Raw genomic sequence first — 16,118 nt, 5'->3', positions numbered from 1 at the left:
ATTAGTAGTTTCAATTCCTCCATTTAGTCCAAACTAATTATAGACCAGTTAGCCTAACATCAATAGTGTGTAAACTCTTGGAGGGGATGATAAGGGACTATATAAAAGATTTTAGTAATGAGAATGATATCATTAGCAGTAATAACCTTGGATTCATGAAGAATTGTTCTTGCCAAACCAATCTATTAACCTTCTATGAGGAGGTGAATTGCCATCTAGATAAAGGAAAGCCCGTAGACGTGGTGTTGTAACATAATATCCCACACTCCACTTGAGTGCTTTCATCATATACCACCTCCTCCCAGTCTGAATATAGATATCAGATATTCCAACCACTCACAAGCACAAAACAAGACAAACCTTGTTTAGTTGCTGAACATAGACTGTTTATTAGAGCCAAAATATTCATATTACTCTAACAATACAACTGCAACCAGAAACCTAATTAACATGAGCTAATTAACGAATCCCTTAAAGAAGCCAACGTGACTCCGTGCCCTCCTGAAAATTGTTATGATTAATCAGGATTTCACTGGTCAGACTTGTTGTCACCGAGCTTCACACAGTAGGTTATACATTATCATAAGTATAAACGCAGGACACCTTCACACAATAGCAGGAGCTCCAGCAGGAGTCGGCCTGTCTTCTACATTGTACAAAGGCCAATGTGATCAGCTCTCTCAACTAACATGTTGAGTTCAGAATCAAACAAACCAAGAATAGTCTTTACATGTATCCTGGGAGATATTGTAGATAAATATTACTGTCCCATTTTAAGTAATCCAAGATATATTTTCTCAGTTACCCTGTGCCAGGATGGTATAGGGTGACTTAGACATAAGTGGTACATGGGGAGCTAAAACAAGGGTTTCCCAACCTTTCCAAAGGATTCTGGGTCCCATGGGCCCTCTCATCACAGGTGTATCTGGATTTTGCAAAAGCATTTGACACCGTTCCCCATAAACATTTACTGTACAAAATAAGGTCTGTTGGCATGGACCATAGGGTGAGTACATGGATTGAAAACTGGCTACAAGGGCGAGTTCAGAGGGTGGTGATAAATGGGGAGTACTCGGAATGGTCAGGGGTGGGTAGTGGGGTCCCCCAAGGTTCTGTGCTGGGACCAATCCTGTTTAATTTGTTCATAAACGACCTGGAGGATGGGGTAAACAGTTCAATCTCTGCATTTGCAGACGATACTAAGCTAAGCAGGACAATAACTTCTCCGCAGGATATGGAAACCTTGCAAAAAGATCTGAACAAATTAATGGGGTGGGCAACTACATGGCAAATGAGGTTCAATGTAGAAAAATGGAAAATAATGCATTTGGGTGGCAAAAATATGAAGGCAATCTATACACTGGGGGGAGAACCTCTGGGGGAATCTAGGATGGAAAAGGACCTGGGGGTCCAAGTAGATAATAGGCTCAGCAATGGCATGCAATGCCAAGCTGCTGCTAACAAAGAATAAACAGAATATTGGCATGCTTTAAAAAGGGGATTCATTCCAGAGATAAAATGATAATTCTCCTGCTCTACAAGACTCTGGTCTGGCTGCACCTAGAGTATGCTTTCCAGTTCTGGGCACCAGTCCTCAGGAAGGATGTACTGGAAATGGAGCGAGTACAAAGAAGGGCAACAAAGCTAATAAAGGGTCTGGAGGATATCAGTTATGAGGAAAGGTTGCGAGCACTGAACTTATTCTCTCTGGATAAGAGACGTTTGAGAGGGGATATGATTTCAATATACAAATAACATACTGGTGACCCCCACAATAGGGATAAAACCTTTTTGTGGAAGGGAGTTTAACAAGACTCGTGGCCACTCATTAAAATTAGAAGAAAATAGGTTTAACCTTACATAGAGGGTTCTTTACTGTTAGCCCTTGTACACATGGTCGGCCTTTACGACAACAAAATCCGTCAGATTTTTTCAGATGGATTTTGTCTGAAACTGGTGTTGCATACACACGGTCTGACAAAGTTGTCGGAAAATCCGATCGTTCGTAACGTGATGGCGTTATTTAGTTACGGCGGGACTAGGTTCAGGCTAGTAGCCAATAGCTTTGGTCTAGTAATTTGATCTGAGCATGCGTGGCACTTTGTCCAATTGGAATTCTCTACAAATGATCGGACAAAATCTGATCGGATCATGTTGTCGGAAAATTTTTATATCAGCTCTCAAACTTTGTTGGTCGGGCATTCTGATGGAAAAAGTCAGATGAAGCCCACACATGGTCGGATTATCCGACAACACACTCCGATCGGACATTTTCCGTTGGAATGTCCGACCGTGTGTACAAGGGCTAAGAGTGGCAAGGATGTGGAATTCACTTCCACAGGCGGAGGTCTCAGCAGGGGGCATCAATAGTTTCAATAAACTATTAGATAAGCACCTGAACGACCTCAACATACAGGGATAATCAATGTAATACTGACATATAATCACACACATGGGTTGGACTTGTTTCTTTTTTCGACCTCACCTACTATGTAAATATACTATGTAACTAGATCACTTCCTGCACAGCAGTATCCACCCTGGAGCTGCTCTTCAAGGAATGTCATATCACCACACCTTTTGGACATTTTACCCACTACCCAAATGGGGATAATCAAGGAAAAAATAAGAATTGTTTTATATAATTTGCTGTTGAACGTCCTACATACATACCTTATTCTACTCTGAGCAAAATCTGTTTCCTTAACTGTTTAGGTTATCTTGATCTCTAATAACACGGCCCATGGCGTCCTCTTATCCTGCTCCTGCCTTATTGATCACTAGGGCCACATTATCTTCTCCTCCTGGTACCACATACTGATTACCCAGCCTACGCAGACCTCTCCTCTTGCTTCCATTCACTGATCAAACAGTCCCCAGTCTCTCTTCCCGTTTTGCTCACTGGCCACATGGAATCCTCTCCTTCTGCTCTCGCTCTATACAACCAGTGCCTCAGTACCAACAGTGACTCAGTCCTCAGTGCACAGTTACCCACAAAGTCTGAGACTTCCTATTCCCCCAGATTATGCACACTGTCTCAGTACTCCCAGTGATCTGGTGCTCCAAGTTACAGTGCCTCAGTTAGTCACACTGCCTTAGATACTCACAATACTCAAGTTACTCTCCATGCAACTGTTACACACAACTCGCAGTGCCTCGAGTTACAGTGATCCCAATTAATCCCTAAGTTACTCCAAATTACTCACAGTACTCCAAGTTACTCCCAATGCCCCAAGTTATTTCACTCCACTGTTACAATACTCCAAATTATTCACAGCTCTCCTTGCAGTGCTCCAAGTTACTCATTATAATCACAATACTCCAGATTGCTCACAGTAGTCCAAATTACTCACAGTACTCCAAACTACTCCAAGATTCTCACAGGGCCTTAGTTACTACCCCTGACTCAGTACTCACAGAGCCCTCCTATTGTTCCAGCTCCCTTGTATATGTGTCCTGTGCCCTAACTTACAGGCTCCACTCACAGCCTGCCTGCCTGTCGCTCCTCCTGTCCCACGCCCTACAGCATGCTCGCTGCTCCTGTCCACTTCTGTCCCAGGGTGTCCGCCTGTCTGCCTGGCTCCTCACACTGCTCTCCCAGTGCCCTTTATCACAGCATGCCACCACTTCTGTCTCTGCATGTCTGTCTGCCTCCTCTTCTCAGCATGCAGGATATTATGTACCATTGAAAAATGTTGTGTCTGTTTTGGGGTGGTGTTTCTCAAATCTAACCCAGAGGGTCCCATGGTTCCGTCCCACAAACAGAAGTCCACAATGGGATATTAACACCTTGACGACCAGCTGCCATCGTTGAACGGTGGCAGGTTGTCAGGTCACCTTGAGGCGAGGTGACAGATGCACACCGTAGGGATCAGGAGTGCACCGCAAGGTTGTGGACCCTACGGCTGACTGCTGCAGATGGGAGACAGATCCCACTGAGGTTAGAGCGTAAGATTCCCTGGGGTGCAGAGTCTAAGAGCCAGCAGGTGTTCACCAGCGCCTCTAGTAGTGAGGATGGACTTGGCTGCAACTGGCTCCAGGTCGCGACCCCCAGGGTTCCCCAGCTCACACCCACAGTAGGCAACAGGAGGATAGGGATGGTGAGGGACAAAGCCAAGGTCGGGGCCACAAGCAGACAGGAATAGTCAGGGACACGTCAAAAGGTCAGGATCACAGGCAAACAGGGATAGTCAAGGACACGCCAAAGTCGGTAACAGAATAGCAGCAGAGCACACGGCAGGTAACAGGAAGCTAACACACAAAGGTTGATCAGCAGGGTTGGCTTGCAGTGCACAGGTTAATATAGAGCTCTCTGATAGGAGCTAGGGTGGAGTCATGCCAGAGGATGGATTACAAAAGCAGTCAGGTGAGGGTCGGCTGGTCTCTAGAGATGAACACATGGAAACAGGTAAGCAAACTATTGCAAAACCATGACACAGGTTGGCTCCCCTGCACGAATCATCATAGCTGTACAGCGGCCACTTTATGCCGCCGGCTTTATGCTGGAGCCGATGCACGTGGCCGACCCACGATCACTCCTGAGAGAGACAGATCAATCTAAACAGACAGATCCCCATTCTGTCAGGGAAGTAGAGAGAGCTCTGCTGTTCCTAGCGATTACAAACAGCGAACTCTCTACTCCATGTCTGTCCACTCCCCCCACAGTTAGAAACAAATCCCAGGGAACACATTTAACCCCTCGATTGCCACCTAGTGTTAACCCCTTCCCTGCCAATAACATTTATACAGTAATCAGTGGCTATTTTTAGCTCTGATCGCTGTATACACTGGGTATAAAAAGTCTACACACCCCTGTTAAAATGTCAGGTTTCTGTGAAGTAAAAAAATGAGACCTATATAAACAGTACAACTCAGTTAAACAACCAATTGAAATCTTTTAGGTGGAGGGAAGTAAAACAAAAAAAAAAATAATAATATGGTTGCATAAGTGTGCACACCCTTAAACGAATACTTTGTTAAAGCACCTTTTGATTTGATTTCATGACTCATGCCGCGTACACATGATCGGAATTCTCGTCTGAAAAAATCTGATGGTTTTTCCGACAGAATTCCGCTCAAGCTGTCTTGCCTACACACGGTCACACCAAATTCCGATAGTTTAGAACGCAGTGACGTACAACACGTATGACAGGACTAGAAAAAGGAAGTTCAATAGCCAGTAGCCAATAGCTTCCATCTCGTAGTTGAATCTGAGCATGCAGGATTTTTGGAGTGTCAGAATTGCATAGACACAATCGGAATTTCCGATAGAAAGTTTTTCCGTCAGGAAAATTGAAAACATGCTATCAATTTTTGGCTGGCGAAAATTCAGACACCTAAATTCCGATGGAGCATACTGATGGTCGCATTTTCCGATGAAAAGCTCTTATCGGTCTTTTTCTGGCCGGAATTCCGATCGTGTATACGCGGCATTAGTCTTTTTGGGTATGAATCTGAGTCTATCAGCATAGCACATCTTGACTTGGCAATATTTGCCCACTCTTCTTTTCAAAAATACTCCAAATCAGTCAGATTGCAAGGACATCTCATGTGCACAGCCCTCTTCAGATCACCCCACTTTCAATCGGATTCAGGTCTGGGCTCTGGCTGGGCCATTTCAAAACTTTAATCCTCTTCAGGTAAAGCCATTCCTTTGTTGATTTGGATGTTGGGTCGTTATCATGCTGAAAGATGAAGTTCCTCCTCATGTTCAGCTTTCTAGCAGAAGCCTGAAGGTCTTGTGCCAATATTTACTGGTATTTGAAACTGTTCATAATTCCCTCTACTTTGAATAAGGCCCCCTGTTCCAGCTGAAGAAAAACAGCCCCAAAGCATGATGCTGTCACCACCATGCTTCATAGTGGGTATGGTGTTCTTTTGGTGATGTACACTGTTGTTTTAGTGGCAAACATATCTTTTAGAATTATGGCCAAAAGGTTAAATCTTGTTAGACCATTTTCCCACATGCTTTTGGGAAACTTAAGATGTGTTTTTGCAAAATTTAGCCAGGCTTGGATGTTTTTCTTCTTAAGAAAAGACTTCCATCTTGCCACTCTACCCCATAACCCAGACATATGAAGAATGTGGGAGATTGTTGTCACATGTACCACACAGCCATAAAGCCACACAGCCAGTACTTGCCAAATATTCCTGCGGTCCTTTAATGTTGCTGTAGGCCTCTTGGCAGCCTCCCTGGCCATTTCTTCTAATTTTTTCATCAATTTTGGAGCGATATCCAGTTCTTGTCCAGTGACTGTTGTGCCATATTTTCTCAACTTGATGATGACTGTCTTCACTGTGTTCCATGGTATATCTAATGCCTTGCAAATTATTTTGTACTCTTCTCCTGACTGATACCTTTTAACAGTAAGATCCCTCTGATGCTTTGGAGGCTCTCTACGGACCATGGCTTTTGTGACCAGGAAAATGCTGGGAAAGACCTACTAGAACAGCTGAACTTTATTTGGGGTTAATAAGAGGCACTTTAAATGATGGCAGGTGTGTACTGATTCCTATTTAACATGGGTTTGAATGTGATAGCTTAATTCTGAACACAGCTACAGTTATAAGAGGGTGTGCACACTTATGTAACCCCATTATTTTATTTTTTTATTTTTACTTCCCCATCCTAAAAGATTTCAGTTTGTTTTTCAATTGAGTTGTACAGTTTATAGGTCACATTAAAGGTGGAAAAAGTTCTGAAATTATTTATCTTTGTCTTAGTTTTTTACAGCACAGAAACATGACATTTTAACAGGGGTGTGTAGACTTTTTATATCCACTGTAAATGTCAATGGTCCCAAAAAAGTGTCAAAAGTGTCCGATCTGTCTTCCGCAATGTCTCAGTCCCACTAAAAATCACTGATCGCTGCCATTACTAGTAAAAAAAAAAAATGAACAATTAAAAATGCCATAAATATATCCCATATTTTGTAGACGCTATAATTATTGCACAAACCAATCAATATACACTTATTGCGATTTTTTTTTTACCAATAATATGTAGATGAATACATATTGGCCCGAACTGATGAATACATTTGTTTTGTTTTGTTTTGTTTTTATTTTGGTATATTTATTATAGCAAAAAGTAAAAAATATTGTTTTTATTTTTCAAAATTGTTGGTCTTTTTTGTTTTTAGCGCAAAAAATAAAAACCGCAGAAGTGATCAAATACCACCAAAAGAAAGCTCTATTTTTGGGGAAAAGGGTTGTCAATTTTTTGGGGTACAGTGTCGCACGACCACGCAATTGTCAGTTAAAGCGAAGCAGTGCTGTATCGCAAAAAATGGCCTCGTCAGGAAGTGGTTAAATCCTTCTGGTCCTTAAGTGGTTAAACAATAAATATTTTTTTGGAGGCTTGTCCACAATGGACAAAAATATCTTACTAGAGTATCTTCTGCTATATTTGCCTTAGGGTCAGGTAACCATTCTGGTGCAAAATTAGACAATGCTGACACACTACAATTAAAATAGTAGGGGTCAATGCCCCACATAAAGCTGTGACAATCCAACTGATAGGCTCCATAAAGGGATAAAAGGTTGTGTCCCAAAACATGTTGCCACAGGAACAGCGTGATTATCTAAAAGAGAAGGGAGATTTTTTTTCCCCCTCTCGGCAGTGGGTATGATGTGCATGTACAGCTTTAATACACATTCGTTGTTTTACAGCTTTCCTTGTTCTTTGGCCAGCCCCAGTCCTTCTACCCTTCTGAACTTCTAAATTCCCCAGCTCCTCACAAACCAATATCCTGATCCAGAATATGAAAAAATATGAGCATGTGTTAATTGTCCAAATAATATGCTAGTTGTTCAATATCTGTAATTAATCATAAAAATCATTCATAAAGGGATATGTTACATACAAGTGCAGTATGTCTTCTTCTCCCATGCTCATGTCCAGGATTTCACCCATCCTCTGAACCTCTCTACATCAATATATCCAGCTAACTCCTACTCTGTCCCTCTTTAGGTGATCCCTGAAATGCATCTCTTCAGGGAAGCCTATCTCACCTCCACCTAAAAATTAAACTTTTCATTCTTTAGCCCATCCCTCACAGTTATTACATTATGTACCACTTGCCACTCTCCATTAGATTTGTAAACTCTCATGAGCAGGTGCCTTCTAACCCTCATGTATTGTAACTGTCTGCCCTTTATATGGTTAAGTGCTGTGCAAGATGTTGGTGCTATATAAATCCTATATTATAATAATAATGTAGACAGGACGTGCCTGCAACCATTTATGATTTACAATGATTTAGTAAACACAATGTCATCCCATTAGAGTTTACATCTACTTTAAAGGGGTTGGAAACCCTTTTGTGTGACATTTACCTATAGGTAAGCCTAGAAGCAGACTTACCTATAGGTAGTGGAAATATCTCCTAAACTAGTGCCGTTTAGGAGATATTTCACTTGTAGTGTGCCAATGTCATCATTGGCGTATGCGCTGTGAAGAAACGGACCACTGCACTGTTTCTTCCCCCAGCAATGCATACTAGCCCATTATCCTTTTCATTTGCAGGCCTTGCAAAAGAGGAAGTAAAGCCTATCTGGCTTTACTTCATCTTTAATTTGTTTTAATATAATTTAAGGATTCAAGAATATGTAAGGTTTTGTAAGGTTTTGTTAATTAAATTAAAATTAATTAAAAATAGAATTGTGCCAGTACTTATACAACTGAGAAAGCTCTAGATGCAGTGGGTCTCACTGACTCCAAGCATGCATATTTAAAATAATAAGTACATGTAGAGGTCTTAAAGATTGGCTGCCTTAATTGAGAGCTTCTCCGTTAACATCGACATGATGAATTCCCTTTAAAACAGTTTATATTTGTCATTTTGAACTTCAAAATTTTTTGTAATAGGCCGGTATGTATTAAGAATAACCTGCCTGCAATAACCAGGTATTTTTATAATTTCTTACGAAAATGCATGAAAATTATTGAATAAAAAAAAAGTAAAAACTCATACACCTAGTGATTTGATTACCTCTTGACTTGATCCTGATAAGCTATCTTCAGTTAGAAGTCCATCCACAATACAATGTCCAAATGATACTTTAGCAGGGTTCTAGAAAATCTTCAATGTAACGATGCAGGTATGGTGCTAATAGACACATGCACTATGGTTAAAAAGGATACAATTATCTCTCTACTTTGAGGTGACACTCCCTTTGCCCTTTGCCCAGGACATACACTCAGGCCTTTGCATAATCGAGCGAAAGGCAATTATACCTAAGCAGATAATACATGTTACTGTTCACAGCACCATTAGCCCTGCGTGGTCATATGGGACTTCATTTGCACCTCGTGTGTTGGCCAATTCTCAACCTTTAATTCCATTTAAACAATAATATATGGGTGTGAGCAACTCAGCTGTGGTATTTTATGTGATACATCATCCTGGCAACGCTTGTGTGATCCTTAAGCAAGTGCTAAGAAACTGTTTACGATCACTGTTATTTGTTAAATATTAACCCTGGTTTATGCCTGATTAGTGAAAGAATGTGAACGTATTGACAGCAACATTTGTTAATACATACCCAAAGTTAAAGAGTAATGCCGTGTACACATGACCGGACTTTCCGGCAGAATAGATCAGACGGAATCATTCTGTTGGATAGTCCGATCGTGTGTGGGATAGTCTGATCGTTTTTCTTTAAAAAAATTCAGACAGACCTAGAAATAGAACATGTTTCAAATCTGTCCGACATCCTCAATTCCTATTGGGAAAACCGTTCGTCTGTATGCTGGTCTGATGGACCAAATACGACACAGGGGCAGCTATTGGCTACTGGCTATTGAACATCCTTTTCTAGTCCCATCGTATGTCATCACATTCAAAATGCACAGACTTTCAAATGGACTTTAGTTTGGAAGTTCATCGTAACTCCACCGAAGGTCCGTCAGGAAGACCGTCGGACCTTTTCTGCCGGAAAGTCTGGTCATGTGTATGCGGCATAACTGTACTTTTGTTGAGGACAACAATCCCCTCTGTTCATCACAGGGATTTTAACAAACTTGTTTCTGCTCTGAAGTAAAAGTTGTTTGCTTTCTGCAGATTGAATCTGAATGGGAATTACTTTTTTCCATTATTAATCAGCTAATGCAATTACAGAGTTCTAATGAGGAAAATGCAGAGTCTGCATCCCTTTAGACGTGATTAACCCTTTGGAAGTATCTCACTAAAAATTTAATTTTTGTTGTTGAGGATGCCTATAATCTGACTTATATCTAATGCCGGCCATATACGGTTCAAATTTCGAAAGAATTTTCTTTCAAAAATCTTATCTAAGAATTTATGTATATGAATTTTGCACCATTAGTGGGCTACAGCAATGGGCGATTTTTTAATTTGGGAAATCGGACATGTTGGAAATTTTTTGAAAAGCAAACGATTTTCTAATCAATGATGGGAGAATCGTGCGAGAAATGTAATAAGAAAAAAAAATGCGCATGTGTAAGAAAAGAAAGGTTTACAGAGAGAAAAGAAGATTCCCGGCTACAAAAATTATTTTCTCTAGCAACATAAGGTGAAATTGAAGGCTTGGTTGGCCGAATTTCAAAAAACAATGGTGGCCTCATCGGATCACAAAAAAAAAAAACTTTCTGATTTTAAAAAAATTATTTGTTCGAAATTCGACCATGTATGGCCTGCTTTAGTACAGACTTCTTGGAAAGTCAACCAGCCAAACACACCAGTACATTTGTGAGAGCATTTTGTCACCAATGGTTGGTATACTGAATGCCTCCAGGTCACCAAATTGCATTGAATTCTAAGAAAATAAAGTGCTGAAGATTGAAAAGGAAAGGCAATTTTTCAAATAACATTTTTTTTAATAACATTCAATTACAATATGGCTTTTATAGCTATATGCTATATTATTGTTTTTTTATTTGCTATTTTTTTCCACCAAAAGAGAAGTTACCATTAAGCCTGACTCTTCAATAATATCTAGAATAGGAAGAATCTGACAAATATTTCACAAATAAGTCAAAATGATCCTTGTTTATCTATATGCGTTTGTTCTTGTGTATCATTTCAAAAAATGTTCTTTGCTCATGACATTTCAAATAAAAGGCAGAGAGCAAAAGAGGCAAAAGATAAGACCTTACTAAGTTGCATGACGTATTTGTGATAAGCCTAGATGCAGGAAAGGTTATGCTTATTTACATAATACACAGGAGAAAATTTAAAGCTGAATCAAGGCAAATAGCTTGGCAAAAAACAAAACACATGTGTAAAATGTATTTTAACAGGTTTCTCAGTCACTTTTGTGATTTATACTCCTTTGCCAGACAGCACAGGTAGGTGGGTAACACCTTTTTTTTGTGATGGTTAACCACTTCAGCCCCGGACCAATTGTCAGCCTAAGGACCAGAGGTCTTTTTACAATTTCGCACTGCATTGCTTTAACTGGTAATTGCGCGGTCATGCAATGTTGTACCCAAACAAAATTTGCGTCCTTTTCTTCCCACAAATAGAGATTTCTTTTGATGGTATTTGTTTGCCTCTGCGATTTTTTTTTGCGATATAAATGGAAAAAGATCGAAAATTTCGAGAAAAAAATATATTTTCTACTTTTTGTTATAAGAAAAATCGAATAAACTCAATTTTAGTCATAAATTTAGTGCAAAATTTATTCAGCCACATGTCTTTAGTAAAAAAAAGTCAATAAGCGTATATTTATTGGTTTGCGCAAAAGTTATAGCGTCTACAAACTAGAGTACATTTTCTGGAATTTACACAGCTTTTAATTTATGACTGCCTATCTCATTTCTTGAGGTGCTAAAATGGCAGGGCAGTACAAACCCCCCCCCCCCCCAAATGACCCCATTTTGGAAAGTAGACACCCCAAGGAAATTGCTGAGGGGCATGTTGAGCCCACTGAATATTTTTTTTTTGTCCCAAGTGATTGAATAATGACAAAAAAAAAAAAGTTTACAAAAAGTTGTCACTAAATGATATATTGCTCATACATGCCATAGTTATATGTGGAATTGCACCCCAAAATATATTCTGCTGCTTCTCCTGAGTACGGGGATACCACATATGTGGGACTTTTTGGGAGTCTAGCCACGTACAAGACCCCGAAAACCAATTACTGCCTTCAGGATTTCTAAGGGTGCAAATTTTTGATTTCACAATAGCACAAAACCCCCCCAAATGACCCCATTTTGGAAAGTAGACACCCCAAGCTATTTACTGAGAGGTATGTTGAGTCCATGAAATATTTTATATTTTGCCACAAGTTGCAGGAATATTACAATTTTTTTTTTTTTGCACAAAGTTGTCACTAAATGATATATTGCTCACACATGCTAAGGGCATAAGTGAAATTACAGCGAAAAATAAATTCTGCTGCTTCTCCCGAGTACAGGGATACCACATGTGGGGGACTTTTTGGGAGCCTAGCCACCTACGGGACCTCGAAAACCAAGTACTGCCTTCCGGATTTAGATATAAAACGCTACCAAAAAAAACTGTTAGCGATCGCAGGGATCAGGCCTGACTCTGCGAACGCTGCAGTTATGTGTTTAGTGTTTTGTAAGTGACAGTGATCGATCGATACTGCACTTGGGAGGGCTGGGCGGAGGGGCAAAACGCAGGTGCCAGCAGGTATTTGGGCTGATCCCGCTAACAATGCGTTTTTTTGGAACCCTAAACTGCTGGGGACGCTAGTATAGATCTGATCAGATCAGATATTGATCTGTTCAGATACTATACCACTACGGGAGGTTTATGCTTTGCGCGTGGGTGTTAGCGGTACTGGCACTAACCTAGCGCTGCCTGGGGCGACGCAGACCCTGACCCTAAAACCTAATTGATATCACCCTCCAGGTGATCAGGGGGTTAAACCTTTATTGGGTAATAAATGGTGGGTGCCCTGATGCTATAAAAAAGCAAACGAACTAACCAGAGTCACCCGTAACACTTATACGGTGATCACTGGTGAAAGGGTTAACTAGGGGCAATCAGGGGGTTAAAATCTTTATTAGGTAGTATATGGGGGTCCCTGGCGCTATATAAAAACTTGACGGGGGAACCTAAACAACTAACTGGCTAACCAGCGTCACCAGTGGCACTTATAAGGTGATCGCTGGTGAAAGGGTTAACTAGGGGCAATCAGGGGGTTAAAACCATTATTAGGTAGTATATGGGGGTACCTAGCACTATAAAAACCTGGCGGTGAACCTAAAAAAATAACTAGCTACCTAGCGGCACTACTGACACTAATGCAGCGATCAGAAAAATGATCGCTTAGTGACACTGGCAAAAGGGGGTGAAAGGGTTAACTAGGGGCAATCAGGGGGTTAAAACCGTTATTGGGTAGTATATGGGGGTACCTAGCGCTATAAAAACCTGGCGGGGAACCTTAAAAAATAACTAGCTACTTAGCGGCACCAGTGACACTAATGCTGCGATCAGAAAAACGATCACTTAGTGACACTGGCAAAAGGGGGTGAAAGGGGTTAACTAGGGTCAATCAGGGGGTTAAAACCATTATTGGGTAGTATAGCGGGGTACCTAGCGCTATAAAAACGTGGCGGTGAACCTAAAAAAATAACTAGCTACTTAGCGGCACCAGTGACACGAATGCAGTGATCAGAAAAACGATCGCTTAGTGACACTGGCAAAAGGGGGTGAAAGGGTTAACGCTAGGGGCAATCAGGGGGTTAAACCTTTATTGGGGGGGTAGGGGGCTACCCTGGACCTAACACTAACTGCCCTGACAGTTTTTACTGTCACAACAGACACTAAATGCAGTGATCAGTAAATAAATGATCACTGCAATCGGTGACACTGTGACTGGGAGGGGGGCGATCGGGGGGGGGGGGTGATCGGGGGGGGTGATCGGGGGGGGGATTTGTGTGCTTATGTGTACCTACATGTCAGTGTAGTGTTGGTGCACACTTACTTTCTGTGTTCTCCTCGCAGTCTGGTCAAAAAGACCGCCCCGAGGAGAATGACATCACTTCCTCCCTGACTGTGCTTACTACACAGCGGGGGAAGCTTCTCATTCGCCAGGAGCGTTCGAGAGGGGATGGCCAGAAACCATCCCCTCATCCTGGATCGCTCCTGCAGCGAAACGGACTGCTGCATCCAGCGGGAGGGGGTCCGATTGGACCCCCCACCCGCTGGAAGGCGAGCACGTACATGTACGTGCTTGTGCCTGTCGGTGCCATTGCGCCGACGTACATTGCCATGCGGCGGTCCTTAAGTGGTTAAGGAATACAGTAATGTCACTGCCCCCACAGCATGTTAATTGGCCAAGGAAGGAGACGCAACACACTAATAAATCAACATCTCTGCTCTCTCCTCCTGTCAGTATGTTCCTACTCAGGTCATGTACGTGATTGGCTTCTGATGTCATCTCGCCCAGTCTAAGTGTTGCTGTGCAGACAGCGAGATTTTAAATCTGATATCCAGGAAAATTGATTTACCTATATACTACTTGTATGTAGAAATACATTATAATTATTTTAAAAACATACATAGCTGCACTCATTTTTTTTTTTTATCTGTCTGGAGGTCAGCTTTAGTAATCTTGCTTAACTACTTGCTGACCTTTTTTTTTTTTTTCAAAATTGTCGCTCTCTGTTTATAGCACAAAAAAAAAAAAAAACACAGAGGTCATCAAATACCACCAAAAGAAAGCTCTAATTGTGGGGGGAAAAAAGGACGTCAATTTTGTTTGGGTAAGCGTCGCACGACCATGCACTTGTCAGTTAAAGCGATGCAGTGCCGTATCGCAAAAAATGGCCTGGACATTAAAGGTGGAAAATCCTTTTGGTTACTAAACCCAGTAATATGAAAATAGTTCATCCCCCCACCACAGTGCCCAAAGCATATAAATCATCTTTTTACATTAAAATACTGCCACTATATAGCTTTTTAGATGATTTGTATACCACGTTTACATGATAAACTGCACAGTTTCTCCAGTGCTGAGAGTTCAAGTAGGAGGAGATTTCCACTACAGCCTGTATACACGCTCACATGTGTGATGTCAATATCATATGACCTGGCTATCTCTGAGAACAAGTAAATGTTCTCTCCAGCATAAAAGACACAACTGAGCATGTGCAGGTCAACTACCCTTCCTGTGTTATCTGGCCTTCCCCAGATAGACAGTGCAGGAGGGGGAGGATCTGTGCATACAGGATAAAGCAGCATTTTTACACAATGCAGGGGATTAACCCCTTAAATTCCACAGTGAGTACAAGCATGCTATGCTGCATATACAGACCAATTTTACTGTTGTGGGTTTAGGAACACTTTAAGTGGTTAATATATGAGCATCTACTTGTGGGTTTAAAGTGGTTGTAAACCCTTACAAACCACTTTGACCTACAGGTTAGCCTAGATTAAGGCTTACCTGTGGGTCCAAGAAATATCTCCTAAACCTACACGGTTTAGGAGATATTTACAAAAAGACAGGCACCGCTGTCTACGGTGCGCAGGCACACTGAGCATCCCGCTGCTAATGGCGATATGCCGTTAGTGGCGGCTCCCATGTGCGGGAGTGATGTCATCGCTGCTCCAGCGCTGCGAGTGGCCAGAGCAGCGTTACCCAGAAGAAGATGGATGCCTCATGCGACAGAGGTGACATCGCTTGCTCCTGTGTCAGGTAAGTGACAGATAATGGGCTACTATGCGATGCGATGCACATTATGCTTTACCTTTGCAGGGAGACAAAGAGGAAGTAAACCCATCAGGGTTTACTTCCTCTTCAACTGCTTAAGGACCGCCTCTCGCCGATATACGTCAGCAGAATGGCACATCTGGGCACAATCACGTACCTGTACATGGCTCTTTAAGTGCCCAGCCAGTCCGGAGCTCCGTGACAGTGGCCGCAGGACTCGTGGACCCGATCGCCACTGGTGTCCCGCGATTGGGTCACAGAGCTGAACAACAAGGTCTGTGTAAACAAACCTCTCCCCGTGCTTCCTAGTGTGGCTGTCACCAATCGCCTGTTCCCTGTTATATCAGTGACGTCACATGCCAAGCCATGCCCCCAACAGTAAAAAAAAAAAAACACACACGTCACACATAACCGCTCCCCGCCCCCTAGAGGTTAACTCCTTCACTAACAGTGTCATTTACACAGGA

At 41.8% G+C, this 16,118-nt stretch overlaps 1 protein-coding gene across 1 annotated transcript in view; it reads right to left on the bottom strand.

Moving 5' to 3' along the window:
• Positions 1 to 9,329, bottom strand: part of EPS8L3 (EPS8 signaling adaptor L3) — a 186,792-nt gene extending 177,463 nt beyond the window's left edge. Inside the window, exon 1 of the mRNA XM_077481329.1 lies at positions 8,994 to 9,329. The gene's annotated coding sequence lies outside the window, so the exon portion shown is untranslated. The remainder of the gene's footprint in view (positions 1 to 8,993) is intronic.
• Between the last annotated feature and the right edge of the window lie 6,789 nt (positions 9,330 to 16,118).

The sequence above is a fragment of the Lithobates pipiens genome, unplaced genomic scaffold (assembly GCF_037356315.1).
Source record: "Lithobates pipiens isolate NorthernLeopardFrog02 unplaced genomic scaffold, aLitPip1_a1.2 Scaffold_16, whole genome shotgun sequence".
In the NCBI taxonomy this organism is placed as follows: Eukaryota; Metazoa; Chordata; class Amphibia; order Anura; family Ranidae; genus Lithobates; species Lithobates pipiens.
The sequence above is the reverse complement of the archived record's forward strand: the minus strand, read 5'-3'. Positions and strand labels throughout refer to the sequence as shown.